Source organism: Artibeus jamaicensis, unplaced genomic scaffold (assembly GCF_021234435.1).
Source record: "Artibeus jamaicensis isolate MK-2021 breed Jamaican fruit bat unplaced genomic scaffold, CSHL_Jam_final contig_908, whole genome shotgun sequence".
Lineage (NCBI taxonomy): Eukaryota > Metazoa > Chordata > Mammalia > Chiroptera > Phyllostomidae > Artibeus > Artibeus jamaicensis.
This window is the reverse complement of record NW_026522009.1, coordinates 8022569-8031414: the sequence shown is the minus strand read 5'-3', so window position 1 is coordinate 8031414 and position 8846 is coordinate 8022569.

The following is an 8846-nucleotide window of genomic DNA, read 5'->3' as shown; positions in this document are numbered from 1 at the left end:
CTTAGTTCTTGTCTTTGTGTCCTTCATACTTGTTCCTCCTAATCCCTCCCCCTTTTTCCCCTTAAATTTCTTCCCCTCTCCCCTCTGGTCACTGTTCCCCTGTTCTCTATTTCAGTGTCTTTGTTTTTATCCTGCTTGCTTGTTTGTTTTGTTGTTTAGCTTCCTGTTAAAGGTGAGATCATATGGTATTTGTCTTTCAACACCTGGCCTATTTTACTCAGCATAATGCTTTCTACTTCCATCCATGTTGTTGCAAAGGGTAGGAGCTCCTTCTTTCTCTCTGCTGCATAGAATTCCATTGTGTATATGTACCACAATTTTTTGAAAGTAGTTTTTGATTACATAGAAAAATGTAATTTGCATTATGATTTAAATGCATGAAAACACTTTCACAACAATTTTACTTTTTGCATAAGTTACTTAATATATTTTTTCTCTGTAGCCTTAACCAATGGGGCAATAGCACCAAGGGCTTTAAAGCAAGGGGGGCAAAGCAGGGTCAACCTGCTGACCCTAATATCTTAGGGTTCTATGGCGATCCCCATGGTTTTGGGTGAGAACCCAAAACGCATCCCTTTCCTTTTCATTTACAAAAAGGAAAAGGGGAATCTGATAATTAAGATGCAGGTGAGTTTATTAAACTCTCCTTTAAGGCTCTAAGGGCTATTTCATCCCATTCTACCCACAAGATTGTCATTCGTTAGTAAAACATATGAGGTTTGGGAATCCAATTTTGGCAATAGCTAATCAGCCCCGCCAAAACTCAGGAAACTCGAAACACCACAAAGCCCTTTGGATCCAGGTATGTAGTTCTTGTTCCAATATTAGATGTCTCAGATATCAGACCTGAGTTGGGACAAATTGAAATTTTTTTATAGACTTTATGTCCCTTTAAAGCCATACATTTCTAATGGGTGAATGCTGTCTTCCAGCGAGGTGACCTGAGAAGAAGGGCAAAGAAATAAATCGGTCGCATCTCACAAGGTAGAACCTGTAGGAAAAGTTACACCACCCAAGTAAGTCTTTAACATTTGTCAGAAGTTGAGGGGCTTTCAGTAAAAGCCTAAGCCATTTACCTAAGCCATTCCAGGTAAATTGTTTTCCTTCCCAAGTGAAGGCCAAAAGGTGTTTGTTAGCTTCATTAACTGGAATACTAAAAAATGTACTACATAAACCAATTACAGTAAAGAATTTATTTCCAATCCACTTCGATGCTAACCGTGCATAAGAGTTAAGGACAACAGGGTATGGAGGGACAACAATACTGCTTATTTTTCAGAAGTTATAGACACACCTACACCCTTATGCTTAGCTTTCTCACAGATAAAATGGAAGCGTTACAATGACTAGTGCAAGAAATAGTAAGACTCTGAGTTACACAATCTTCTATTACGGGCTTTATCTGCCTGTGTCAGATAAAGATTTTGTCCATAAAAAAGATGCAGTTGGTTCAGTAGGGAAAATTGATCAGTGGTTCACTTTCAGCTACTGCGCTAACAAAACAGAACAAATAAAATATGTTGAAAAGCCATTTTAATTCTTTTTATTGGCAATTCTAGCAGTTACTGTCAAATTCTAAGATCATAAACCATAATCAAGTGGAATTTATTCTAGGAATGCAAGGTTGGTATAATATTTACAAATCAGTTAATGTAATTGTGGAGTCGGCTGGGCATGGCTTCTCCAACCTCCATAAGGGAAGGCTGGCAGGAGGGCCCTTGGCCAGAAGGAATGTGTGCCGCTTTGGAAATGGATTGTAATTCCCTCCTATCTCCTTTTGGGAGTGGCTTCTTGTCTTGGGTGACTGTTTTTTGACCTTTTCTCTCTGCACGTACGCACTGAGGTAAAGTGGTTCAGAGTCACGCACAAGACATGTGTCTGTCCCCCTGTCCCCTTCATCTGGGACTCCTTAAAACAAGTCTTGGACTCAGGGAGGTGCAGTCCTGCTTTGCTGACCTGCTCCCCTCAGTGCTCCCTGTAATGTGAGTCATAAAGTCTCTGCCTCAAGAAACATGTATAAAGGACCCCTGGGAAAAACAAAGGGGGAAGGATTGAATGTGGGAGTTGGGGGGTGGATAGGTCAGGGGGGAGTAATGGGGGGAAAGAGAAACAACTTTAACTGATAAATAAGATACATGTATACATAAAGGCTGTATCTGCTCTATCCAGTCCTCCTGTGTTTTTCTCAGCTTATCTGAATGAACAGTCAAGATTCCCGGGCTTGACCTTCTGTGTTACAGTATTACATCACTTAAAAGAAAAAAAACATATCTAAAGAAAAAAATAAACAAAATTAGAATGGACTTATAGATACAGAGAGAGAACTGGTGATTGTCAGAGGGGAGGGCAGGGTTGGGGCACTGCGTAAACAAGGTGAAAGAAGTAAGAAGCACAAATTGGTGGTTACAAAAGCTTAGGAAATATAGACAATAATATGGTCATAAATATTCATGGTGCCAGGTGGGGTACTGGAAATATCAAGGGGAACACTATGTAAAGTACATGGTTATCTAACCACTAAGCTATATACCTGAAACCAATACATAACAAATTTAAAAATTAAAAAATAGCCCTGGCTGGTGTAACTCAGTGGATTGAGTGCAGGCTGTGAACCAAAGTGTTACCAGTTCAATCCCAGTCAGGGCACATGCCTGGGTTGTGGGCCCGGTCCCCATTAGGGGGTGCGTGAGAGGCAACCACACAGTGATGTTTCTCTCCCTTTCTCCCTCCCTTCCTCTCTATCTCTAAAATAAATAAATAAATAAGTAAATTTTTAAAAAATTAAAAAATATATATGAAAGAGATTTTTTAAATTTATTTTTTAATTTGCTCTGGCTGGTGTAGCTCAGTGGATTGAGTGCTGGCCTGCAAACCAAAGACTCACTGGTTAAATTCCCAGTCAGGGCACATGCCTGGGTTGCAGGCCAGATCCCTAGTAAGGACACATGAGAGGCAACCACACATTGATGTTAAAAAAGAAAAAAAAATTATTTTATTTTTTTCATTACCTGAAACAGACTTTTAACACTAATTATTTTTGCCTCTCTGCCTCCTAATTTTATAGTCTCATTTAGGCCATCGGTTTTATTAAAATAGTCAAACAACCAGTGATTCATCTTTTCATCTCAACCAGTGATTTGACCTTGACTCTAGAGCTCTTTCCAGTTCTAGAATTCTATTATTCTACCTAGTTATTTATAATTACTAATGCTATTCATAATTATTAATACCATCCACAAGGGTTTGATATGCTTTGGTCTGCTCCAGGATTCAGTTTAATCAGGAAGTCTAAATGCCTTGATATATACACACACATACATATATATGTATATGTACATATATATATATATATATATATATATATATATATACTGCTGTAATTACCTTTGTCCTACAGATACTCATGTATAACTTTTCTCCAAGCATTTATTCAATAAAGTAGTTAAATGATTGTCATGATTAATTAGATTATGTTCAGTTATGTTCAAAGTACATGAGTATAATTTTTTAAATGCTTGTTTGAACTGATTAGTTTGAAACAAATTTCTCACCTATGGATACGACATTAATAACACTCGAGTAGTTAATATGAATAAACCTACACAGAAATATTTTAAAAACAGGAAAAAAAAGACTACACCAGCCTCACAGAAAATGTTAAAGGGAATGCTAATTAATTCTGAACTAATTTCCACATAGAATGCAATGTTTATTAAAGAAAAAGTAAGAAAGCTCTGGCTGGGCAGTTCAGTTGGCGAGAGCATGACCCCAGTACACCAAGGCTGTGGGTTTGGCCCTCCATCAGGGCACATACAAGAATCAACCGATGAATGCATGAATAAGTGGAACAATAAATGAATGTTTCTTTTTCTCTCTCCCTCCTCCCAGTTCCTTTTTCTAAAATTTATAAATAAAAAAGAAGACAAATATAGTTTTCTTCTATTTTTAAGTATATTGGTTAGTATTATTAAATATGTTATTTAATATCCATGTCTTTAAAACCATAAAATAATCACAGAAATTACTGACTAATAACAAAGAAGTTTGGGGCCTTCAAGGAGAAGTTTCTCCCGGCACTGAGGCATTGAAGTGTCGCCACAGTGTTCTCTATTGACGAAGCTGAACATGTGTCCCGCTGGCAAAGAAGAAATATTTGTAAGGTTCAGATTTAATATCACAAAGCTGAATTTGGAGCAGAGACAGCAAACTAAAAACTGGTACAGCAGCAAACGGGATTCCAAATTTCTTTTGTTGGCATCCCAAAAGTTTTTATACCTTTGGACACAGCATCATGGTAAAATTTAAGTGACTGAGACATAGTTTGTTTTTTTTTTTAATGAATTCTGTGAAAGTGGGGATATAAAACAGGTCCTGACAACGATGTGCTTGGAGAAGGCCCATTTGGTTTGTAGCCCTACCAGTGGTAAGTTCCCTGACTGCTGAATGTATAATCAGAATAGACATCCCGGCTGGCTAGAATCTTGATTTCAGTATTAGCTAGCTCAGTCTGGGTTAGAGGGGGTTCATTCTGTTGGACTGATGTTATAGCCTTCATGTCTGCACCTGTGACCAATCCATTCAAACACCCGTCAGACCAGCACTGGAATTACCTGTTATTTAGTATCTCTTCTGTAGTGTATATTCATTTTACCAATCCAAAATATATGTAAATGCCTTTCATTGATTTAATTGGCAAATCCCTAATTATTAATCTGGACATCTGTTTGTGCTTTTGTCCATTTAGATTTTTTTTTTTCATGTACAACACTCTTTTTCTACTGTGGTGTTTCTCTATTGACTCTGGTATGAAGGTATAAAGGATAAATTTATTATTTGTTAAAAATCTAGAATTCTGGGGTCATGGATGACAGTGGCTCAGAGCAACTGGCAGAGAAACAAGATCAAGAGAACCAGTGGAATTTAACCAAGAATCCCAGGTCAGAGAAGATGAACTTTGAAGCCGGGTGGCTCAATCGCCCTGACACAGGCAGATTGCAAGAGTCAGGATGAAATGAAGTCAAGGTTGAGGCAAACATGTTGAATCAGATCAGAAACATTGCAATAAGGTCAGGAAAACCATAAGGAATGAGAGCTTTAGACATACAGGAAATGCCAAGGAGGGCTCCAGTGCAAGGTGTTAGCAAACACCACATATTCTAATCAGCTTGCTGGACATGCCTAGAGCCTTTTGGTCTAGAAGGCTCTGTCAGTCAAGGTTCAGGCAGAAAAACAGAAGACTCACTAATTCTCTCTATAGCTGATCTTGTTCATTCTTCTATCTACCCATTCAGTTCCATTTTATTTTATATAATCAGTTATACATAATTTAGTCAATGGGTGTATTTCCAATTTATAGAACTTCCAGATGGCTTTTATATTCATCTTTCTTACCTTATTCCAGTCTCATGCTGTTCTTTCATCTCTGAACCTCTTAAACATGCTTATTTTCAATATTTTTACATCATTTTTATTGTATTTCTCCACTACCATTTATCACACCTCCACCCTCTTCCATTTCCACCAGTCACCACACCGCTGCCCACGTCCATGAGTTCTTCCTTGCTCTTTTTCTTTTTTTCTTGATCCCTCCACTACCTCCCCAAACCACCCTCCCAGACCTGTCAGCCTGCTGAGTCTAAACATGCTTATTTTTAAATGTCATCCTCATTTTTGCCCCTATCTGCACTTCTCAGGTACAAATTATCCTATTTCACAGTCATTTCTTCTTCATGTGGTTTCCATGAATTAATCTTCAACAGAGGTTGATTCCTGCAAACACTCCACATGTTCCCTGCATTATGAAAGCATCCCTTCAAAATGGTTTGCCTCTGCTACGGCATAGAGGATCACCGGTTCTACTGCAATTTAATTTTTTTTAGCATAAAGTCACTGCACTCTGTAGGCAGAGTAAATTTTGGTTCCTAGGGTAAGGCCCTCATTGTTTTTTATTTCTTCTCAAAATCATTTTTTAAATACATCCCACAAACACCTATTCACGGAGTTCACTCCTATGCAAACAATTGATGGATATTCTTTCTTGGTTTTATACCCTGCTGTGTGTTTTTCTATGTTGTCTTTTATTCAGGATGGGTATGCAAATAAAGCAGAAGAAATGGAAAAGAGTCACGTATGACCAGCTCAGTCCACTACACTGAATAGAACTCTTAAATGTATACGTTTGTGGAAGGGGCATTTCTTTTTAAGAATTTTTTAATTTTTCATTGTATTATAGTCAGAGATGTCTATAGAATTTGTTGAGAATTAATCTGTAATGTTGTGAAAGGTCAATTTTATAAAATGTTTCATGTGCAGTTAAAAAGAATGTATTTTCTCTCTTTGGAATTACAGGATTCAATAGATGAAGCTTGTTACTTTTGTTGCCAGAATAATCAATTTTTGTTTCAAAACAATCAACTTTCATACTAATTTGGGTTTGAGCTATCAGTTTCTGAAGTATATTAAAAATCTCAAGTTTTTCTTGTTTGCAAATTCTTAGTAAATTCTATCCATACAAATATTTTTCTTTATCATATTTAATAATATGCATCTTTTATTCTACTTTGTCTGATAGTAGTGTCATCAATACATCAATTTTCATTTAGTTAGTATTGGCTAAATACATGTATATGAAAGATTCTAAGCCATGTTGTATTAGTTATTTCTCTTTTAAACAAAAATAAAAGCTGGATTAAAATATCTGAAACTCTCAGTCTCTTAAGTTTACTTAATTCATATTTAAATTAATGTAACTGTATCATCGTAGATTAAATGAAAATGAATATTATACATTAAAAAATCAGTTTGCACTTATCTGGAACAACTTAAGATTTTATTTACCATGTTTTTGCTCACTGCCTTGCTTGAGCAAAGGCAGTGCCTTCTTCTCTTCTTGCCTTGCTTGTTGTTAGAACAAGTAAAATGTTTTTATTCTTTAAGCTCCCTGTGGAAGTTATCCACATTTATATTTCCCAACTCTCCCTACCAAGAAGGCCTTGAAGCAGTGAGCACACCTAGTATCAGATCTTAGTTTCTAGATACTGTTCCTCAATAAAAGAAATGATGGCTTTTCTTTTATTGAAAAGAAAACTATAAGATGAGCATGATATATCTTGTGGTATCAGAAAATAAGGAAGTAAATAAGATGATGATAAATAGGTCTGAAGAATATAGGGGACAATGAAAGGAAATTCCAACAAGTCAAATGGGGAATGGTTTGAGCAACAAAAATAATATTGATAGTTACAGATTATAACCCACAGAGTCAACTTTAAAAATTTTTTAAATCCATAAATATAGTGATAAAAATAAAAATAAATAAGCAAATGGAAAAAAAGGGGATTTTTTTCCTTATAGTAGAATTTCAATAAAAATTATAGAAGAAATTTTGAATATAGAAATCATCATTAGGCAAAGACCATCATAACACTTGCTTCAGGCAAGCATTATCTATCAATGAATATCAAAATTAGAGCAAAAGCATGATGACAAACAGAATATTTACACAGTCTCAAAGTATCTCTTCACAGGTCATTTTAAAAGGAAAACTCATTGGGGATGGCTGGGTCAGGGGAAAGTGCTGGTGGGGAAATGGAGACAACTGTACTTGAACAACAATAAAAAAAGTTCTTTTTTTAAATAAAAACTCATCACTTTACAGGGCAGAGAACTACAGACATCATCTGAAGTGATCAAAGTTAAAATCATTACTGATCGGATACATTAAAATCATGTGTATGCCTCCTGAAAATGATGAATTTATAAAAGCACATCACTCCTGTGATATTCTTACAAAAAAATGTATATTTTAAATTTAATTATAAGGAAACATTGAGAAAATCTAAACTAAGAGTCATTCTACAAAATAAGTGACCAGTAGTTCATCCATCAAAAGTGTCAAAATTAGGAAAAACCAAACAAACAAAAAAAAAAGACAAGGGATTATCGCAGATTAAAAGAGACTAAGGAGATATGACAACAAAACACAACATATGATCCTGGCTGGGGATTTGGTACATAAAAAAGTGAATGAGAGAATAGAAAAGACTGAGTTAGACTCTTATACTGTGGTCCCTACACCTGTACCCTGCCTCTCTGCCGCCCACCCCCCACCCCCACAAGTTCGAGTCCTTTTCTAAAGAAATTGAAACAAACAATCTGCTGTGAAATAAAGTAGCTGGAACTGATGTAATATCCAAGTGAAGCCTTTCTCACTCTGACATTTATGGGTTCCCTTATGTAATTAATGTCCAGTATCACATACTTAGCATAAAGGTCAAACCCAGCCAGTTACAAGCCCTCCACAGATATAGAGATCCCCATGATCCATGCTGTTGCCTTATTTTTTAATATAAACATCCAACCACAGGCCAGAATAGACTTTGGAAAAACTAATAAAATGACAGAGTACAGCCAAAATAAATAAACACACATACACATCAGAATAAACAGAGGTAGTGAACAAGATAATTAAATATATATTTTATTAGTAATCACAGAGGTAATAAAAAATACTTCATATAAAGAACAATATACTGCAAAATGGAACAAGATAAAAGGGAGGAATCTTGTCTATTTCACACTTATTATGCCCCACTGTACACCTTTCTCTCCTGTTGTTTGCTCTACTTCTTGCTGGCAAAGGGTTTTTGCACAGTTATAGTCTGAGAGTACAGGCCTCTCACTTTCTGCACTAAGGCTTCTTTGACATCACTGCATGTAATTGCTAAAGGAATTTACCTAACGCTCAAAGGTGCATAATCGGACAGCAAGCCCAGTAGGAGCCCTCTCCCATCCCCAGGTGGTCTTTTGTAGGCGTACACCATACAGCTTCCTACTGGGTCCCAGTG